The sequence below is a fragment of the Xenopus laevis genome, chromosome 3L, assembly GCF_017654675.1.
Source record: "Xenopus laevis strain J_2021 chromosome 3L, Xenopus_laevis_v10.1, whole genome shotgun sequence".
NCBI classification, from domain to species: Eukaryota; Metazoa; Chordata; class Amphibia; order Anura; family Pipidae; genus Xenopus; species Xenopus laevis.
Window position 1 is genome coordinate 139,172,947 of NC_054375.1, and position 23,506 is coordinate 139,196,452.

General features: G+C 40.0%; 1 protein-coding gene and 1 long non-coding RNA gene across 2 annotated transcripts in view; both read right to left on the bottom strand.

Annotated features, from left to right (window-relative positions):
* Positions 1 to 3,899, bottom strand: part of LOC121401595 (tubulin monoglycylase TTLL3-like) — a 31,209-nt gene extending 27,310 nt beyond the window's left edge. Inside the window, exon 1 of the mRNA XM_041587056.1 lies at positions 3,806 to 3,899. The gene's annotated coding sequence lies outside the window, so the exon portion shown is untranslated. The remainder of the gene's footprint in view (positions 1 to 3,805) is intronic.
* A 566-nt stretch (positions 3,900 to 4,465) lies between these two features.
* LOC121401599 lies at positions 4,466 to 6,486 on the bottom strand. The gene is made up of 4 exons (XR_005966383.1): positions 6,065 to 6,486; positions 5,259 to 5,378; positions 5,065 to 5,163; positions 4,466 to 4,597 (listed from the first exon to the last, which is right to left on the bottom strand). It is a non-coding gene; the product is annotated as an uncharacterized LOC121401599 (long non-coding RNA).
* Between the last annotated feature and the right edge of the window lie 17,020 nt (positions 6,487 to 23,506).

Sequence of the window (23,506 nt, forward strand, 5' to 3'; positions counted from 1 at the left end):
CCACACAGACATCAGCGCTAAAAAAGGTAACCCCTCCCCTCACAAACACAAGTTATAAAAAGATATTGATGGACAGGGCCCCCTTATAAGTTTAAAAAAAACTGTGGTGCCAGGGCCACCCATAAAAGTTTTTTTTTTTTAAAAAGGCGGTCAGGGCCCCCTACAAGTTAAAAAAAATAATTGGGGACCAGGGCCCCCTATGAGTTAAAAAAAACATTGGTGCCAGTGCCCCCGCTTATAAGTAAAAAAAACTTATGGCCCCAGAGAATATTATTTTAAAAAACATTGGTGGCAGGGGCCTACAGATTATTAAAATAATACATTGGCCCATCTAGACAACAAATGTTCTGTAAGGCTACACATTTGTTGTTGTTGCTACTTTTTATTACTCTCCTATTCATATTCCAGTCTCTTATTGAAATCAATCTCTGGTTGCTAGGATAATTTGGACCCTAGCAACCAGATTGCTGAAATTGCAAACTGGAGAGCTGCTGAATAAAAAGCTAAATAACTCAAAAACCACAAATAATGAAAAATAAAACCAATTGCAAATTGTCTCAGAATACCACTCTCTACATCATACTAAAAGTTAACTCAAAAGTGAACAACCCCTTTAAAGTTTATGGACATTTTCTCTCATTTGACCATATATATCGAAAGAACTACCTTGGGTAGGATGACTGCAGCTGTTGCTCTTTATCACAGGATCTCCATTTCCCCTTTACTTCCTTTTCTTATGCCTCTTCTAATACTCATGAACTAACAGTTCCACTTTGGCAATGTTCTGCATGATTTCTACTTCTGCAATTAAGAAACATTAAAGGAATTCAGTGATCTTTGCTATTTATACCAGTAATGATCAACTCTGCAGTCCAGCCTCACAAATGTTGTTGATCTACAAGCCTCCGGACAGCAGTACTAGTTACAGATCAGCAGCTTCTATATGTACATTTATTTACATTTTAGACCCAAAGTGACCCCCCTGTAGATCTGGAAGCCCGAGGCAATTGCTCTGAATCAGTCCATGAAGCTGTGGGGCAGGGACATAGGATTTCCAGGTAAATTCCCAGCGCCTGTCACATTTAGCAGAGCCGGCGTGTAATCTCACATTGCTGGCAGCTCTCCAAACATTCTGAGAAATTATATGAGGAAAGGAAAAGCATCACCATCGCTTAGAGTTTCCTATTCATCCGCTACATGGGATTATTCAACACATGACCCTCCCCTTTCTCTAAATCCAAGTCCTGTAAAATTCCCCTTAATTACAAAGTACTATTTGTATACAGTATGTCTTCCAGAAAAAACAATATGGTATTCATTAAAGGGCCATAAACATACTGTATATTTGTGTTACATAGGACAGAGCTGCTGTACTCTTTGTGATGTACAACAGGGAGCATCTCTCTAACATACTGTACTTATTACTTACTATAAAATATGATAAATCAATGGCCATATATGTTTATAAAGCGCCACAGTAGAAACAAGTACTCCTTATACTATAATGTTATTTTGGGAGTGGAAAATATTTACTTTAGTTATTAAATAGTGCCCAGATTGAGCCAGGGAAGGGTTAATAGGTGACCAAAAGCATTTGGGTTAGTGACGGCACAACAGAGCAGTGATGGAAACACTTAAGTTCTGCCCAGGCCAATAATTTGTTTACAAATGACTATTTTCTAACCTAGGTGCCACCTTGCATAAATACAGTTGCAGACAACAACTAATCAGTTATTTGTTTTCATTTATCAACTTGTAGGTGACTATATAAAACTGCTGGCTGCCATAGTAACATGTTATATCTGCTCTTTGTGTTGGGTCAGACTGTGCTGCATGTGCAAATGTTTGGCTTCTTCCATAGAATGTTCTGTGCTACTGCATAACATTAGTCATTACACACTCACATTCCCCAGTCACATGATACACATGCCTAATTAATACACTGCTTCCTCATTGGGCTGCCGACACCTTCCCACCCTGCCTCTATTCTCTGCCCACACTCACCTTACCGGCTGCCTTACTGAACCACGCACAGATTTGGCCCCCGACAAACCCCTCCCCCCACAACCACTTTTCTAAATAGGTATGGTACCGGGGTTAAAGTATACATATTCACATTTCATGTAACTGGCACTTAAAGGGTAACTATTGCGAAAATGAAAATGGAATACAAGCTTCATCATACTGAAATAAGAAACTTTCTAAATACATTCAATTAAATATTCTGTACTGTTTCTGAAATAATCAAGTTTATCTTCACTATTTCTCTCTCAGCATCTTTTTCTCTCCATTCTCTCTTCATGCAGCAGTTGGGTGTCAGATATTCATTGACAGTTAGATCCAATATATCTTATAGGGGGGTTCCTTTTGCCTAGAAGATGTATTAGAGTTCACTCTATTAAAATCACCAGACATCATGTCTCTCTACATGCAGGATTTGTGCAAAAGGCAGTTATTTTGTTAGATTTTGTTTGTACTGGAATCAGTTATTTGAGTGAGCTCTAAGCTTATTTCATTATGATGAAGCTAATATAACATTTTCATTTTTGCAATAGTTACCCTTTAAAGGGATTCTATCATGATTTTTATGGTGCAGTTTTTATTTATAAATTACACAGTTTACACTGGAAATAATTCATTCTACAATAAAAATTTAATTCCTGAACCAGCAAGTGTATTTTTTTAATTTATACTATTGGTGTTTAGGCGCCATCTCAGGTCATTTTGCCTGGTCATGTGCTTTCAGAAAGAGCCAGCACTTTAGGATGGAACTGCTTTCTGGCAGGCTGTTGTTTCTCCTACTCAATGTAATTAAAGGAGTTACAGTGGGACCTGGATTTTACTATTGAGTGCTGTTCTTAGTTCTACTAGGCAGCTGTTATCTGGTTACCTTCCCATTGTTGTGATGGACTGCTGGGGTTGGGGGAAGAGAAGGGGGGGATATCACTCCAACTTGCAGCACAGAAGTAAAGAGTGACTAAAGTTTATCAGAGCACAAGACACATGACTAGGGGCACCTGGGAAACTGACAATATGTCTAGCTCATGACAGATTTCAAAATTAAATATAAAAAAATCCATTTGCTCTTTTGAAAGATGAATTTCCGTGCAGAAGTGTGAGCAGCACTATGAAATAATTTGTTTTGAAAAAATATTTTCCCATGACAGTATCCCTTAACGGTTAACATGAGGCTGGCACAGTGAAAGCATATGCATGTGAATGTGCTCTGCAAGCAGTAAGTGGGACTGACTACCAGCAATCAATGAGTAATAATGACTGACAAGCTCAGTTTTGTAATGTTACAGCTATGAGAAGGGGAACTACAGGGAATTTCTTGCTTTTAGATGTCATTGAGATGTATTTGTTCTCTGGACAAAACTAAAGATATAGACAAAAATAAATATTAAGGCATTAATCTGTGATACTGGAAATATACAATTCCCGACTGATGGCTTGAGACCATATACATTTACTTGATATGTAGAAGACAAGGGGTTTGCTGTGCAGGACACAATGGATGGTTTTGATTGGTTGAGTTATTGCTTATGTGGTCATAGTGGAGCATGATGCCAACATTAACAGGAGAAATTAATAAATATATATATGTATATATATATGTATAAAAACATCCCTGGGGGTGCCAAATAAGTGCTGTGATTTGCTATTGGTACCCCCTATGTGGGCTGGCAGCCTAAATGAGGCTCTGTTTGGCAGTACCCCTGATTTTCTGCAAGTATCTGTCCTCTCAAGTCTTATAGAGGGGTCTGGGGTGTCATAAATGATCGTAAAGGTCATAAGAAATTACTCTGTTGGTTCATTAGAGTCATAGTGGTTCCTCAGCATAGGTCCTGTGAGTAGGGCACAAGCAGCCATAAAAGTCAACCTTTTGGTATTGTCACTGTAGCATTGGCTCTGGAACAGACCTCAAGAATGATCCATCTGCTGGAGAATGAGCAGCTGAGGATAGACAACATACAGTAGTAGTTTAGCCTTTTATCTAGTTAGTCCTGGTATAAATGCGACAGACATTGGGGATCCCTCCTCTAAACTGAGATACAGACCAGAGATAAGTCCTATTGTATAAATGGGATATACACCGGTGATCCCTCCTATAAACTGAGATACAGACCAGAGATAAGTCCTATTGTATAAATGGGATATACACCAGGGATCCCTCCTATAAACTGAGATACAGACCAGAAAAAAGCCATATTGTATAAATGGGATATACACCGGGAATCTAAGATATATAAACTAAGATACAGACCAAAGTCCTGTAGTATAAATGGGAAATACACCGGGGGTTCACCCTACAAACTAAGATACAGAAGAGCCATACTATATAAAGAGCAGGGGAAACCTATCATGTATAACTAGAGGCAGGGCTGTATATTATGAAGTACAGAGTGTGGTGTATATTTTGCAACAGGTTTAGCAATATTAAGTGCTGCAGACTCACCCTGGTCCATCTTCCATTCTGTAGGGCGCTGGGGAGAAATGATCACTGGGCCTGAAGGAACATCAGGAAGGTCAATAATCATCTCTTCATTTTGGAGAATGTCATTGAGTTCTCTCTCCAAATCATCAGAGTCAACATCTGAAACAAGAAGCAGTAGAGTAGGAGTGAAATCCTTAGCAGACAGAGATAAAGATACATCAAATAAAAGTACATATCTTACCTGCGTCGGTGACTGAGGACAGTGTCTGACTGAGGTCATCCTGGAGATCACAATACTGTAACAGCCACAAGAAGGAAATGATTGGTCAGAGACAAAGAAGGCATGCTGGGAGCAGGGTTGCCACTTCACCCCTTTAAAAGATATGGAATCCACAGCGTGCATGGCTAATTAGCAATTTATTTAGAGGCATGATGCATGGCTGCACATAAAATCAGTTCAGTCTGCAGCATGCGTCTAAATGAATTGCTAATTAGCCATGCAGGTTGTGGGTTCCATATGTGTTAAAGAGGTGAGGTGGCAATCCTAGCTGGGAGGTATTACAGTATAATGATGTCTTCATACAAAAGGCACAGACAATTCCCCTTTTAGCCTTAGCCATTATTACCTCTTGAATCTGATCCACAATACTTTCTGCCTTCTCCAAAGTGACATCTTTTAGGGCCTGTTTAAGAGCAGAGACTCCCATCTGGTACGCAGAGACAACCTAAGGCCGTAAACATATCACTATCATTAGCCCAGTTTGTTAATACAAGTCACTTCTTGTGGGTTTCTTGCTCTTTCAGTGCTAAATGCCATCACCTTGCGGTCTGTTTCGGCAGCCGTTATCCTCTCCAAGATTCCCTGTATGTTGTCCTGCTTGTTCTGCAGCTCCGTAATGCGACGCTCCACTAGCTTTCTCTTCCGCAAACAACGCAGAGCCTGGGAATAATATTAAGGGCAGACAAACGAGCACCCATTTAATGAAATATAATTACTAGCAGATCTTGTAACCAACCATTGTCAGCAGCAGGACATTAGTTGTACTTCCAGGTTTGACAACCATGTAGGCAAACGAAGCACAACAAGATGCAAAGGTGGAGAGACTAGAGGCAGATTTTAAAGGATAAGTAAACCTCAAAAGTAAGTGAATTTAAAATGTGTTATGAGTGCTATTCTAAGAACTTTTGCAGTGTATATTCATTATTTATTTTATTTTTCATTCCAAGATTTTAAAGGATACATGTACTGTTAATATGAATGAATTTTGTTACAACTGCGACTGATGTTCTTTTGGTTATTAAAGATATGATAAAGGTTTCTAATTTCTTAACCAGAAGAACATCAGAGCAGCCTCCTTCTTTCTCCTGACAACTTCCTTGACTACTTGGTGGTCAGACTGGTCAGAAAATGACCAGCAGGCGGCGCTGTTGTAACAAAATTCATTGATAATAACAGTATATGTATCCTTTAAGATCTTGGAATGAAAAAAAAAATAATGAATGTACATTGCAAAAGTGCTTACAGCACCCTCATCAATTTTACATTCACTTATTTTTAAGGTTTACTTATTGAGCAGGCTGGAATGGACAGAAGAAACAGAGGGATATAAAGTCTGATCTGCTCACCTGGTTCTTGTTTCCTGCCCGATTATAGGTTCTGGCTTCCTCCGTCAGCCTGCAGAGCAAAGAGACGGCTGCTCTAATAGTCAGAGCTTCACATAACAGTCTATGTTGTCAGTCCCTATGTCTGTATCATTTGGAAGAAGGGGGCAGGACATGATAGAAAGTGGCAGGTGAGAGGCCAAATGCAACTCTAAAATAACCAGTGCCAGAATATTTTCTAAACCAATGGAAGATCTTAGTTACCCACCAGTAGTAACTGTACTAAAATGCCAGATTTCTCCCTGTATCAGGTTTATATGTATCATCTTTCTTTTTATATTGAGCCTGTATTAGTATGCCAGTTCTTCTCCTTGTATTATTAAAGGGGTTGTTCACGTTTGAATTAACTTTTAGTATGATGTAGAGAGTGGTATTCTGAGACAATTTGCAAATGGTTTTGATTTTTTATTATTTTTGTTATTTAGCTTTTTATTCAGCTGCTCTCTGGTTTGCACTTTTACAAATTACCCTGGCAACCATGCATTGATTTGAAAAGAGACTGCAATATGAATAAAAGAGACCTGAATAGAAAGAGGAGTAATAAAAAGCACTATGACAGTACATTTTTAGCCCCACAGAGCATTTGTTTTTAGATGGGGGTCAGTGACCCCCATTTGAAAGCTGAAAAGAGACAGAGAAGAAGGCAAATAATTCAAAAACTATAAAGAAGAAAAAATAAAGGCCAATGGAAAATTTTCTTAGAATTAGCCATTCTAATTAGCCATTCTATAACATACTTTACAGTGCTACGCAATATGTTGGCGCTATATAAATACATGTTAATAATAATAATACTTAACTTGAAGGTGAACCTACCCCTTTAGTGAACTAGAGTACCAGCCCTTTTTTCCTTTATTTCCTTGTATTAGAATGCCAACTCTTCTGAATGTGCCTGAATTATAGTGCCCATTCTCCTCAATGTATTCTTCCGGTATTATAGGGTCACTTGTCGTGCCTGTATTAGAGCACCAGCACTGTGTATTCTGATTGCATTAGGGTGTCTTTCTGTATTTTACAGGAAGCAGCTATGGATGCTTAGAAGTATATATATATATATGTCACAATATAGAGGTTAGGAAATGCACACAAGCAGAATAACTGCTATTTTAAGCTTTTATTGTGCGTCCACACAACCTGTTTTTGGGCATCAAGGGCCCTTATTCAAGTGTGTGAAAAAAAGGCCCTTGATGCTCCAAAACATGTTGCGTGGACACACAATATATACTTAAAAAAACAGGATTTTTGATACTCACCGTTAAATCTGTTTCTCTGTAGTCGATAGGGGGACACAGGGACCTTAGGGGTTAAGCTCCATCCTCCAGGAGGCAGGACACTTATGAAAATCATTCAGGGGGCGTGTCTGGATAGCCAGCTTAACCCCACACACTTACTTATTCCATCAGTTTGTACCAAGGATACTGCTATAATAACTTCATAAAACCATAGCCGAATGGCAGAACAGGTAAGAAAACTAGAAGAATATTCCCATTTAGACCAACGTGGTCAACCATTCCTCAAGGGGCGGGAAGCCCTGTGTCCCCCTATCGGCTACAGAGAAACAGATTTAACGGTGAGTATGAAAAATACTGTTTTCTCTGTCATCTCTGGGGGACACAGGGACCTTAGGGGACTTAACAAAGCAGCCCCAGACAAACGGGTGGGAATTGAGGAATTAAACTGAGTTGAAAAGAGATGACACCTTTACTGCACTATGGAGTGCAGTACTTTGCGGCCAAACTCTGCCTCCGCTGAGGAGTACGTGTCAAGATTGTAGAATTTTGAGAATGTATGAACGGAAAACCAGGTGGCCGCTCTGCAGATCTGCTCAATTGAGGCAGAGTTGCGCCATGCCCAGGAAGCTCCGACTGCTCTCGTCAAATGAGCTCGTATATTCAGGGGTGGAACCTTCCCTTTGGATAAGTAGGCTTGCCGTATTGTCTCTTTGATCCATCTTGCCAGTGTTGCTTTAGAAGCTGCCTGGCTTTTTTTAGGGCCCGCTGGTAGTATAAACAAGGATGTAGAATGCCGAAATGGTTTTGAGAGTTCCACATACCAACAAAGTGCTCTGACGACATCTAATTTGTGTAGTCTGCGCTCTTTGTCGTTCTTGGGATCAGGGCATAAGGTTGGCACTACTATTTCTTGATTGATGTGAAATTGAGATACCACCTTTGGTAGGAAGGAGGGTAGTGTTCTGAGTACGGCTTTGTCCTTGTGGAAAATGATGTACGGTTCTTCAGAAGACAGAGCGCTGAGTTCTGATACTCGTCTGGTTGAGGATATTGTCATCAGGAAAAGCACTTTCTTAGTCAGAAGTGATTCAGAAATGGATCCCATTGGTTCAAACGGTGGATCAAGAAGCGCTTCGAGTACTAGGTTTAAGTCCCACCCTGGGACTGGGGATCGGAACGGAGGTTTTAGATGTTGTACTCCCTGCAGAAATGTCCGTATGGATTCATCTAGTGCCAGTCTTGTCTGAAGAAGTACAGATAAGGCTGATATCTGTACTTTAAGAAAGCTGAGCTTGGGGGCGGAGTTTGCCTAGCAACTTTAATGGACGCATAGGAGAAGAGCTCCGTGCACGAGGGAGCTACAGATCCTATGGGGGCGAATCTAAGCTGCCCATTGCGGGCTATTACTCTGGCAGAGTGATCCCTCCAAGTCATGGGCCAGAAGAGAAATCAAAAAAAAAAAGAACAAAAAGCTGTCTCCACTTATTTTATTCGAGCGTCGCAACGCTCCTCCGCCAACTTGGATTCGCCGCAAGGCGCGGAATCGCAGGCCTCTGTTATGACGGAGCCGCAGGGTGAGAGCATTCCGGCGACAGCAACGCAAATCCGCGAAATGCTGCAGGAAGTGAAATGTACCCTCTAGAATGATGTTCGGCGGATGTCGGATGAACTTCGCAAAGATATCCAAGACATTGGCGAGAGGACGGCGCACCTAGAGGAGCAAATAACCGAATTTGCGGAGGCCCATAATGACCTCGCGGACTCGCATACGAAAGTACAGGCGGAGACAGACAGACTGGTCGACAAGATAATTGACCTAGAAGACAGATCCCGCCGGAACAATTTGCGGCTTAGGGGGATCCCTGAAGAGGTAGGCCCGCAAGACCTAGAGCAGCACATACAACAGCTGCTGGCGGCCATTATGTCCGACTCCCACCAGCTCGAACGAGAACTGGATCGCATTCATCGGGTTCCCAAACCCAAGGCGGCCCCTGATGCGGCGCCACGGGATGTGCTGGCGAGGAGAAGTTACTATCGCTTGTTTGCAAGAAAGAGGGGTGGCAACCTGATTACCAGAAGTTGGAGATCTATACCGATCTATCGCCAGCAACTTTACTAAAGAGGAAGGCCTTTGCTGAAACTACGTCTCTGCTACGCCAACACAATATTCCGTACAGATGGGGTTATCCGGTAAAGTTGATAGTGCAAAGGAATGGAGTGCCCACTACGCTGTCAACAGCTGACGATGCGCGGAAAGCGCTCATCAGATGGAACATCATGTCGCCGGAGCAAGACACAGAGCCTACAGCACTACGTAGGCCTCCCCTACAGCAGCATAAAGTGAGGAAGGATTGGTCGAAAGCTTAAAGTTGCCCACAATCCAGCTGCATAACAGAGATATTGAATCTTGTTGCCCCTTTGAGGAAGCTAAAAGTACAGGACAGTAAGGTAACCCAGAAACTCCCCTGTCCACAATGAGATATTGTATCTCCGGAGCCCCCATTGACTCCACATTAGCTGAGTAGTCACACCGTGGTATCTACCACACGTTACCACATGCGTTTTTCGCAGTTCTTTTGTTTAATGTTGATAACAATGTTTTATTATACTGTTTTTTCTACCATACCTCAGTGGTATCATACAATTGCAGGGTCCTATGTCTTACTTAATCAGCGTAATATTGTATTGCGAGCAAGCTATGTCGAAATTGTTGCAGTGTCGCATTATATTTTAGGGGTATCCCAACGGGTAAAGCAACTGGTCAATTTGTTGTGATGACACGTTTTTACTCTCTGAATACTAGAGGATTGAATCCCCCCCATAAAAGGAATCAAGCCCTTAGAGATGCTTTTCAGGCCAAGGCTGATATACTTTTCTACCAGGAAACACATTTCTGTGTCAAGAACCCGCCACGGTTTTCAGATTATCCACATAGCTACCACTCATACTCACAAAACAAAACCAAGGGAGTGTCCATCTTGATATCCTCCCGTGTGTCATGGCAACTATTGAAGTCTGTTGTAGATCCCGCAGGCAGGTATATCCTCCTCATATGTATGATTGACAATGTTAAATATACCCTGATAAATATGTATGTCCCAAATGACAATCAAAGTAGATTCCTGACGCAAACTTTTACCAAACTGCTTAATGATATACAGGGGAAATGCATAATAGCTGGGGATTTTAATCTCACCCTAAACCCACATATTGATGTTCAAAGAGCAGATGGTAGGGGGGTTACGAACAAATCTCGGCTAGCCCAGGCCTCCAAATTTAGAACACTTTTGCACAACTTTGCCTTAATAGACGTATGGAGAGCTAAATACCCCTCAGCGAAAGACTTCACATACTATTCCCCTAGATTCCAAACACACACTAGGATTGACATGTTCCTCACCGACTTGCAATCCACCACACAAGTCGTTAATCCTTGGATTGGTCTACGAACATGGTCAGACCATGCCCCAATCGGTATGGAGCTCCCCCTAGATAGAATAGCTGACAAACTTCCCTGGAAACTGAACAATACATTGTTACAGAATGAGGAAACCAGGGGATATATTGAGCAGAGGATATTACAATTTTTCAGGGAAAACAATCCTAGAGACACCAACTGGCAAAACAATTGGTTAGCGCACAAAGCTGTTTTGCGAGGTGAATTAATAGCCAAGGCAAAACAACTTAGAAGGCAAAGGGAATCGGAACAGAAGATGCTAGAATCTCAGTTAGCAGACCTAGAAAGGGACCTGATACAGCACTTCCACGCGAATACAGTCAAACAAATAGAGGCTACACGTACTAAATTAAATACGATCTTGGCTGCTAAAACGGCGTACAGAGTACATGTATGAAACAACTTTTTTACACTAAGGGAAACAAGGCTTATTGGCGAACTTATTAAGACAAAGACAAGCTCAAACCCGCATACAACACTTACAGGACGCTCATACAAAAATAACTGACCCTAAACAAATAGCAAACAAATTTGCGCTTTATTATACAAAGTTATACAATTTAGGCTCTGACCCGGCAAACTCTAGACCACTTCCAGAACAAATTGACGCATATTTGAACACTTTGGACCTCCCTTCACCAACCCCGCAACAATTGGAATCCCTTCGCAAACCCATTCAGCTTGAAGATTAATCTGTGCAATCTGTGATTAAAGAACTGAAACTTGGTAAATCTCCAGGCCCTGACGGCTTCACAAACCAATATTACAAACTATACCTTGACATATTATCCCCGCATTTACTTAAATTATTTCAGGACATCATGGACACAGGTCTGATTAATCCTGAATTTCTACATGCTCATGTAGTTACCATCCCTAAACCAGGCAAATCCCACGACCAGTGTCAAAACTACAGACCCATCACTTTGCTTAATACTGACCTCAAAATTTACGCTAAGTTGCTAGCTCAACGGCTTAATTTAATACTTATCAAAAACGATCAAGTGGGATTCATACTAACCAGGCAAGGGGCTGATAGCTCAAGACGATTTCAGAATATTTTACACTTACTCAAAAGCATTAAAACACCAGCTCTATTGCTTTCCCTGGACGCAGAGAAGGCGTTTGACAGGGTAAATTGGGAATATATGAAAGCTACATTGGCCAAATTCCAGATTGGACCAACTTTCTTAAAAGCTGTCTCTCCACTATACTCAAATCCCACAGCTAAAGTTTGTACCAAGGGAGCCCTGTCAGACGCCTTCGAGCTTACTAATGGGACTAGGCAAGGGTGCCCTCTGTCGCCTTTTATCTTTGCCTTAATGGTTGAACCTTTAGCCCACAGTATTAGGGACAATCAGGATATAAAGGGCATCCCCACGCCTGCTGGGCAACAGAAAATTGGTTTGTTCGCAGACGATATTCTCCTGGCTGTTACGAATCCCTTGACCTCTCTACCTAATATTCTCAGAGAACTTGACAGGTTTCAAGTAGTATCATGGTATAAAATCAACACCGCAAAAACGCAGGCTTTACCCATTAACATACCTAGGCGGGTTCTGGAAGGAATTGCACACTACCACGCCTTTGAGTGGCGTGATTCCTATATCACCTATTTGGGAATCAAGCTACCCAGAGACCCGGCCATGATATTTAAATTGAATCATTCTCCTTTGATAAAACTCGTTGAATTAGAATGTAACAGATGGCGAAAAGAAACAATTTCTTGGTATGGGCGTGTAATGGCTATAAAAATGAACCTTTTACCACGCATTTTATATGTATTTAGAATGTTGCAGATCCGGCTCCCTACTAAATATTTGGCGACTATACAGAGAACTATGAATAGATTCATATGGCAGCAAAAACCCCCGAGAATGGCCTTCTCGACTACTCAATATTCCAGATCTTCAGGAGGAATGGGTATACCCAATGTCAAAGCCTATTATATTGCCACTATTTTGGAATCAGTTGTCCGTTTGCATGCGGAAAGGGGCTGCAGAGCATGAGTGGATATGGAAGCTCAAATGATGGGGGATAACTCTATAATTCATCTTTTCTGGATGCCCAAACATTCCAGACCACCAGTGGACAGCCTTTTACCCACCACTAAACTGTCCATCGATATCTGGGATACTGTGCACACAAAGCTTAAGTTTAGTACCTTTCCTTCCCCTTTACTGCCTCTGAAAGCACTGAAATATTTCATCCCACAGATAAACCTTAACAGCTGGGCTACTGCTGGGATTTCCCAACTAGGACACCTCTACCAGCTCTCAAAACTACGTCGGTTTGAGGATCTGATGCAGACCTATGGTTTACAACCACATCAAATCTATACTTATGGGCAAATCACGCATTTTCTGCGCACCACTGCTGTGGATTACAAAACATTGCGCACTCAGTCATGGATGGAGTGCCTCTGTGGTAAATTCTGGAACGGTAAATCGATATAGTCGGATTGTTATAAAATGCAAATAACACGTGAGGAATCTCAAAAACTTCTATATATGGATAAATGGGAACAGGAGCTTCAACTGCAGTTCTCCCCAGCTCAATGGTCCGCCTGTATCAATAGTCCTAAAGGCGCTACCCACTGCACTAACCACCTGGAATCTCACATTAAAGTGGTTGGTAGGTGGTACCTAACACCCTCCAGGATTGCAAAGATTTCTCCAAATTATCCAAACATGTGCTGGAGACAATGTGGACAGCCAGGTACAATGCTTCACATGTGGTGGCAGTGTGTAAAAGTTACAGTTTTTTGGACAGAGCTTTTCGATTTAATAAAGGAGATATTCCACAGGGAAATACCCCAACTGCCCCAGATAGCACTACTCCAAATCTACCCAGTACAAATTTCAAAAGCTGAGAGGAGCCTTCTATTTCAGATACTCAATGCAGCACTAACTCTTATAGCGAGTACTTGGAAGACACCAACTACTCCTTCTGTACAGCAGTTGATCAAACGGATTGAATCTAGGAAATATATGGAATTTTTGACGGAAACCGACCCGGAAAAGAATCTTTGAATCATACAGACATGGGAACCGTGGACTTCTTATCAGAGTTCCGTATCCACCTAGTCTGTCTAGCCCATTTTTACAGTCGAGAAGGCCATCTCGCATCCTCTGGGGGCCATACATAAGTGTTAAGCTAGTCTTTTCTAATTGCTTGTTCAATGTGTTCCTTAGATGCCAGACGAATCAGGGTGGTACTATCATTGTATACTGCTGCATGGGTACCTGTATTATGTACTTGCTCATTATACCTTGCAAATGTCATTGTATGCCACTACTTGCTCTTTCTGTTTGTTTTTATGCCAATAAAAGCAGTATTGAATTAAAAAAAAAAGAAAGCTGAGCTTGAGATTTAGTTGGAGACTCCTCTGAAAAAAAGACAGAATCCTAGGGATCTTGAGTTCTAAAAACGCGAAACCCCCTTCGTTGAACCAGTTGTGGTAGGAGTGCCATATTCTGTGGTAGGACCCGGATAAGGTTGCTTTTCGAGCTTTTAGCATGGTAGCAATGACTTCTTCCGACAGTCCTTGTTTTCTCCAGATGTCGGATTCAATAACCACCCCATCAAACGGAACAGGCCCAGGTTGTGGTGAGCTATGGGCCCTTGAAGGAGGAGATCTGACCTGGGGGTTAGACGTATTGGATGGGCGACCAACATGTCCTGCAGGTCTGAGAACCAAGACCGTCGTGGCCAGTATGGTGCCACTATGATTACAGTGAGTTGTGACTGTCTTATCTTCTTTAGTACCCAAGGTAACATTGGAATGGCTGGAAAGACGTACGCTAGCTTGAATCGCCAGGGTTGAGTCATTGCATCTGTCCCCGCTGCTGTCGGGTCCCGACAGCGGGCAAAGTACCTGGGTACCTTGTGATTGTCTCTGGAGGCCATGAGGTCTATTTGTGGAAGTCCCCAGTGATTTACTAGCTCGGCAAACACTTCCGGGTGTAATTCCCACTCTCCGGGTTCTATTTGATTTCGGCTGAGGTAATCAACCTTTGTGTTTGATACCCCCGGGATATGTATTGCGGACAACCTCACCTTGTTGATTTCCACCCAGTGTAATATTTGCTGTGCCTCTGCTAGTGCCGCTTTGCTGCGGGTTCCTCCCTTGCGATTTATGTATGCCACTGTTGTGGCGTTGTCGCTCTGTACTCCATACTTCGAGTGCCAGTCTTACGGCTCTTAATTCCAGTATGTTTATTGGAAGTTTTGAGTCTTCTGTGGACCATAGTCCTTGTGCTGATAAGTTGTTTCAGGTCGCTCCTCATCCCCCCCAGCTGGCATCCTTGGCTATGACTGTCCAGTCTGGTGTCGCCCATGACTGTCCTGTGTTTAGGTTGCAGGGTTTCAACCACCAGAGCAACCTCCTGGTCTGTTGGGAGAGGGAGAATGTTCGGGAGAGGGGTCCCCCTTTCCAGACGGCAAGTGTGTTCGACTGTAATGGACGAAAGTGCATCTGTGCAAATGGCACTGCCTCTATGACTGAGATCATCACCCCTAGCACCCTCATTGCTGTTTGTATTGTGATCTTTTGAGGTACAAGTAGGCGTTGTATCTGATCTCTGAGTCTTTTATGTTTGTCGTGGGGGAGACAGACCAGTTGAGTGCTCGTATTGAATTCCAGCCCCAAAAAGGTCATTTGGTGGCTGGGGTGTAAATTCGATTTCGACCAGTTCACTGTCCATCCGAATTGCTGGAGCAAGGAGATTGCTAGAGAGAGATCTTGCTTTGCTTTTGTTGCTGTTCTGGCCTTTATGAGCAGGTCGTCCAGGTAGGGAGTGATTGAGATCCCTTGTAGACGTAGAGCCGATTCCGAGACTGACATCAGCGTGGTGAACACTCGGGGGCTGTTGATAACCCGAATGGAAGGGCTACAAACTGGTAATGGTTGTTGGCAAAACGTAGGAAGCGGTGATGCGGTGGCCATATCGGCACATGTAGATGCGCATCCTTTATGTCCAGGGACATCATTAGTTGACCCTCTTCCATTCCCCTGATCACAGACCCTATCTGGGGGGGTTTATCTATGATACTGCCATTATTTCCCCCAGCATTTGTCATTGGAAGAATAGGGCAACTTTTCTCCGGGACAAGCCTGGCCTAACAGTGTCGGCAGATTTTTAGCCAGTACCAAAACAATGCAGGCAATAGGAAAGTCTGTTTAGTAGGAAAATCAAATACTGTACATGACATAAATATCTGTACATATGTATAATAGGGAGGGTTGCCACCTTTTCTGGAAAAAAAATACCGGCCTTCCTATATTTTTGCAGGTAGCAACCCTAATAATAGGGAGGCCCTCCAGCTGTTTAGCACTATAAGCATTGGGGTATTCTCTAGTGCAGCCTGGACATTAAATCAAACAAATGCCAATTCTTATCTATCTACTGTGATCATATTGTGATATTGTGACAACCCTCTGCATATCCATTCATACTCATGTAACTGTTGCTTTAAGAGTTACACATAATATGCTTTCAGTATATGCAGACGTGACCTTGTAGAAAATAGTTTTGTTTTTCTGTGTAATCATCCAGCTGGGCAGCCAGTATCAGGGCTACAGGGAGCTGTATGTAAGCACACCTCCCAACTGTCCCATTTTTCGCAGGACAGTCCCAATTTTGACAGCTCAACCAGCATTCCCGGATTGTTACTGAAATGTCCTGACTTTCTCTTTGATCTCCTGCACTTTGATCTCCAGCCACAAAAATATACAAAGTTTCTAAAACTGACTTGAGAGAGTCCAGAATATGTGGCAGGTGCACTTCTATACATTAGTTACAATTTAAATAAGCAAAGAAGCAATTGTAACTATTTAAGATAAGCAGGTCTATTGGGGAAATTGTATAAGATATAGAGAGAAGGCGCACACCCATTGAAGTAAAAGAGGGGTGCTAATTGGCTAGGTACTCCCTGGAGCCTTAGATAGAGATGACACTTATCTAATTCCGTTTCTTTAGATAATGAGTTGAAACGCATATGCGTTAGAAATGTGAGGAACATATGCGCAAATAGGATGAATGACAGGAAGTGACGTGTTCTCTATATTTCAGACCTTCGTGAGGAATGCAGCAGCGTTGGCTGCGTGACTTTGAATTAATGTCTTCATTGATGAGGAGTGGATCTAGATACTTTTGTGCACACAGTCGCATTGCTAGAAATGTTATTAAATGTTACTGCATATAATATAACTTGGACGATATGTTGGAACGCATATGCGTCCATTTGATGATCCACAAATTCATTGCTTGGCCTCTTTACTATCTGGGGAAGCAGAAGTGACGTTAGACCCCGATTTGTGAACGAAGACCTCAGCTTGGGTATAAAACCCTTATGGACAGTAAGGCTCGTTCTGCCTTTTTGTTTTTTTGTCTATTTGTGCCCCTGAGGAAGACCCTTAAGGTCGAAACGCGTTGGGCACTTTGTTTCTTTAGTGGTTTTGAAGGATATAAAGCCCAGATTTAAGATACTATACCCAAGACATAATGCCATGATACAGTATTTTTATGCACACTTACCAATGAATGCTTGTTTTTCATTTATCTTACTAAACATGTAGCAACGAGGGAAGAAAGTGTGTGGATTCGCATCACACGACAAACACCATTGCCTTAATACTTTGCACAGACCACTCTAGAATACAAAGAACATATTTAGTTATGCATTTTATAAATATAAAAAGTCAAAAAAGATTATAGCAAATAAATATACAAAAAATTCTAGGAATTAGAATGCAACAACATCTAGAGAGCCACTGATTGGCCACATTTCTGGCTTCTATATTCCCACCAGGTCACCTGTGTCCGAAGAAGTTACATTGTGAGTATGACCAGTGACAAGAGGCATCATATCATAGCCTTGTTTTCTCTTGGAAACCCTATGTAAAATAATTTCCACTTCCATTTACTGGAAACCGTCTTTGACTTGGAAATAATGGGTTCCAATCATGTTAACTGGAAGCCATATGATTCAGATGAAAGAAGCAGTCCTGCACAGGCAGACTGTAAACGGGCAAATATCAAAATGCAATGCACCAGTATTTATTAATGGGCCAATGTGGAGCTATTTGGGTCTTTACACTGGTTAAATACTGGGGCCTCCAGTTCAGACATGGATCAAATCATCTAAAACAAGTTGCTTTTTATTTTTTGTTGTGCTATTATAATAAAACGGCAAATTTCACTGAGAATGTGAATATATTCACAAATAGTATTTAATAAGCAATTCATTTTGATCAGTCTACTGCGAGATAGAAATGAAAGATCTAATTGGTTGCTATGGGTCATTGTAAGTCACTGCAGTTGGCTCACCTTGCTTGTGGCGTGCACTCTGCAAAAGTGATTGGTTATCTGATCCTCTTTCAGAAGATGGAGTTCAATTCTTTGGCGTGTCAGGATGAGGTTGGGTTGTATGTCATAACGACTTATAATCTAAAAAAGAAAAATAATACAAAGTTTATTCATGGAAGGCAAGTACACTCAAATGATTAGTAAACTTCTGGAGCATTATATTACTTCTTTTACACAGAAGAATAACAACTGGCCTAGTAACTGCTAGTTATGCTGCTTACATACTCTGTAATTTAAGTTGCACTAAGTACTGTAGCTTGCTAACTTGCTTGGCTCCTCTCCACCAGTCACATCATGCACTTTAACTGAATAGTAAATGTAGTGGATTTATATTTATGTTCATAGAAAGAAATATGTTAGCTTATAGGAAAGGGCAAGTCATGTGTACACTGTTCTGGGTTGAACAATGACAATGGTGTGATAAAAGAAAGCATATAATATTAAACATTAACAATATTTATCTTAATGCTCATTAATTGGCCATATCCATGAGTGGTTAGATTAAGATTACCCACACATTTCTTACATAGATCTTTGTATTGTACAAACATAAATATGAATTTACCTTATGTCCATATGTTGGGTCACGAAATACAGTTTTCTTGGGGACCAGCATCTATCAAGTAAAAACATTGCATTAGTATCATTATCACAGTTTATTAGATTTGCTCAGAAAGGGTTCCACTAGTAGCAGATTCTGCCCATATTTCCCAGGCACATTAGGGAATATAATATTATCTCTATAATATTAAGGCTTAAGACTAGAGTACTCAACTGTATAACAAAACCATGTTTTTTGGTGTCAGGTGCCTACAGAAAAAGTATTCCTTATAATTCGTGGCCTACGGATATGTTTAACGTGGAATATTTTCAGATCAGAAAGTCACTGGAAGATAAAGTTGGATGCAACTTTCATGCAATTGTCGCCTATTCCATGAGGTTATTAACCTCTACTTCTACTTCATCAACTTTGTGCTCATGAAACCCCAGGGCAGACATTTATGCTAGCATGTGGGGAGCACTAGGTTCATTTTTATCATTACAATTCAATATCTCTAAAATCCTTGAAGAGATGTTTTTTTTAAGCAGACTTACTGAAGGTGGGGCAATTTTCTTCACCCATCCTCTACTTAATAGGCCTCTCTCGAAGTCATTGGATCTTTTAAAGTCAGTCCAGAAAACTTTCTTTTTCTGTGGGATATTTAAAGAGAAACGCATTAGAGATTCCAAATACAGTAATTTCTTAAAGGTGGCTTATACAGAATAAATTTGCTTGCATGGGGATCATGTTTCTTCTGGTGTGATATTAAGGACCTTAAGGTATATAAAAGAAACAAAATATCATAAGTCTGGGTTTGGAAATAGCTGTAGTGGAAGAACATAATAGTTTGTTATACAACCAATACTAACTGTGTACTTGTTGCATATTGGGGCAGATATCAGGGATAAATGTAACAATGCTCTTCCATCTACCTATTTCCTTATGAGTTGGGCTATCAGCATAATCTACTCACAGCAATACACTGGTACCAATGTAAAATATTTTTTAATATTGTCATTTTGTAAAAATGGCCATTACAGGTATATTCAGATTTCTATGTTACTTTAGTGGATTGTGTCTATCTTAGACCCAGGTGCCTCCTTCCAGCCAATCATGGCTCTCACAACAGGACACATGAAGAGCAGAATGTGGCTTATCTGTTTATTCACTCCTAGTGTTCTTTAACTTTTCTATGTAAAGTCATTATAGCCTTGGGGAAGTCAGGCACCAAACTAAGATCATTTACATTGTAGGAGATGGACTCTCTGTGCAATGTCATTTTTAGGTTTTTTTCTCCTAATATACTTATATTCACAACATAGGCTAAAAGAATTCCTGGTGCTGGTAAATTACTTACCGGCAATTGATGTTTTAACCTGGTCTTCGAAGCATCTCTTCTGTCTGGATACACATTCGTCACAGTACAATTTATCCCGTTCAGGTGAAACTGCATGTGCAAAAGAGATATAACATACATATATTATATTATCAGGAGTGATGAATAATGATATAATATTTTAACAAACCACAAAGAGTACAAAATGAAGATGGCAATTTACTACAAAATTCCCAGGACTGGAGAAATTCAGAATAAAACCTATTTTATGAAGCCACATGATAACACAAGACAGTTCTTTGAAATAATCTTGTAGAACATCATGTACTAGGACATATACAGGGGCAAATCTATTTAGGAAAGTGTTAACAAATAACAACAAATTTTCACAGTTGATAAAGGTGAAGATTAGAAGATGAACACATTTATTCATCTAAATCATGTCTGCCACTAATATGAAAGAAGTGTTGGACTATAAGGTTAAAGATGGGACATGGAAGTAGTAACAAGTACCAACTAGTTCATTTCTAGTAACAGGTAGAAAGTGTTCAGCCAATCAGAAGATAGCATTTAAGCATTTAACTAATTACCATTAGGCTTCTTAGCAGTTTTCTTGTACTCTTAGATTTGTTAGCCGCCTTTCTTTTCCTATGAGCTTTAGTAGTAGTTTCTCTTTTCCTCTTAGCTTCAACAGTTGTTTCTCTTTCGCTATTAACTTCATTACTCGTTTCTATTTCACTATTAGCTTCAACAGTTGTTTCTCTTTCGCTATTAACTTCATAACTCGTTTCTATTTCACTATTAGCTTCAATAGTTGTTTCTCTTTCGCTATTAACTTCATAACTCGTTTCTCTTTCACTATTAGCTTCAATAGTTGTTTCTCTTTCACTATTTACTTCATAACTCGTTTCTCTTTCACTATTAGCTTCAATAGGTTGTTTTTCTAGTGATTCCTGTTTGATCTGTTAAGATAAAATATTGCAAGAATAAGAGATTCACAAAAGTAAGGTAAAAGTGTAAAGTAAATGCTACAGTTCCACACGTTAGGCCCATAACCCACTGGTGCAATGTGGAAATGTGTCTAATTTTATAGGAAAACCCAAAGATTCATGAGCAGCCAATGTCCACTCTTGTATAACTGTGTATATACAGGTATGGGACTGGTTATCCACAATGCTCGGGACCTTGAGTTTTCTGGATAACAGATCTTACTGTAATTTGGATCTTCATACCTTTATTCTACTAGAAAATTGTGTAAACATTAAATGAACCCAATAGGCTGGTATTTCTTCTTAGTTGGGATCAAGTACATGGAACTAATTTATTATTGCAGAAGAAAAGGAAACATTTTTTAAAAATTTGGAATTATTTGGATAAAATGTAGTTTTAGGGAGATGGCCTCTCTATAATTTGGAACTTTCCGGATAATATATATATATATATATATATATATATATATATATATATAATATATATATATATATATATATATATGTATATATATATGTATATATATATGTATATATATATGTAAATAAGGTATTTTTGGCAGCAATACTACATGTGCCTTTTCATAAAGCAGCAGTGTAGAAGTTTAATATATATATACACACACTTTTTTATTTTTAAACAAGAAGAGGTAACAAGGAGGAAAAGGGATTCAGTCTGCACTGAAGATACGTTAAAAAACTCCACATGCACCTTAAACGTCCATTATATATTAGGTCAGTATGTAGGAAAGTTGCTAAAGTAAATCTGTACTATGAAAGGAAAGGCAGTCAGAAGAATAAAAGAATGTTCTGTTTTAATCTACAAATATCTCCTGCCTACCTCAATTTCTTCAACAGCATTGTCATTAGGTTTCTGAAAATATATATTATCAGTTTATAGTTAAACGCTTCATTTGACAGTAAAGAATATGCTAATACTGGGTATTTAAACATAGCTCTTTGCCAAATTATCCCTATTAATATGGGCCAGGTGTAGTGATGGGCGAATTTATTCGGCAGGCGCAAATTCGCGGTGAATTTGCGCAATTCGCCGCCAGCGAATAAATTCGCGAAACGCCCGTGAAAATTTGGGGCAAATATTCGCCGGCGTCAGCAATTTTTTTTTCCAAAAAACGGACGCCGGCGCCAAAAACGAGACGCCGGCGTCGTTTCGCGAATTTTTCACCGTTTCGCGAATTTCGCAAATTTTTCGGCGAAGCGAAACGTCGCAAATTCGCCCATCACTAGCCAGGTGTAGAAAAATGGAGTGTAGAAAAATTGAATTAATAACAGTCAGAGGCAGGACTAGACCTCCCCAGTCCAGAAAAACCTATTTGTAGGACCCTTTACAGCCCATGATTTCCATATACCCAACATGTACTGTATACATCTGGCAGCACAAGTCAAAGGAGAGGTATCACTGATTCAGACCTGAAATGCTACACATTGGTATACACTGAACATACATATCAACTGTAGCATATTAAAGTATGTTCATGTACCTACATTCTCCACAATATGTGGCCCAATATGGAGTGGGTGCCAACTGACAAATACCTGAATCCAAATTTTATATGGACTTTTATTTTTAATTATTCGTGAATAAACAATATGACTTATTTACTAACACTAGGGAAATCTGCACCTGTGGCCACAAAAAATAGCAGCCAGTCAGTGACTATATTTGTTCTGCCAGCTACAAGTACAACAATGAAGCAAAAACTCTATTGGATACGGCCCAGGCAAATATTTGTGAAATTCTGATAAATTGTTACTGCAGATTTTACAACTTTTGAGACTTTTTATTGGTGAGCTGATTCTTATAACTTGACAACATATTGCATTTAATTATATTAAATACATTATATCTATATTATATATATTATTTGAAATCTTACCTTTTTACGAAATGGAAAGCAATAAGAAATACATTTCCAAAGTCTTTCGTTAAAGTGTTCATTGTAGAATGTAGATGTTATTTGATTTTGTTATTTGATTTGTTATTTGATTTTCTATAAAGGAAGAAAAAAATATATATATGTTATACTATATATATATAATAATATACAAGAGCCATAAATATCCTGTAAATTATATCCTTATAAATATCAGTTATAAACGGTGAGTAGTGATGTCATTTTTGTCACACAACTCACTAAAACTTGTGTATTATAATAAATAAATTACCTCTTGTTGGAAAATATGAGGATATTAGAAGTTACCACTGAGTTCCATGAACTGTATAAAAGCACTTGGCCTTCGACCTTATATGGTCATTGAATTGATGTTATTGTTGCAATCAGAGCTTAGTGATGTCATTGTTGTAATCAGCGTTTAGTGATGTTATTTCTGTCATGACTCACACAAACTGTATTATTACTGTATATATTATGATAAATAAAGTATCCCCTGTTGCAAAATATGAAGATATTAGAACTCACTTCAGAGTTCCATGGCCTGAACTCCTCGCTAACTTATAAT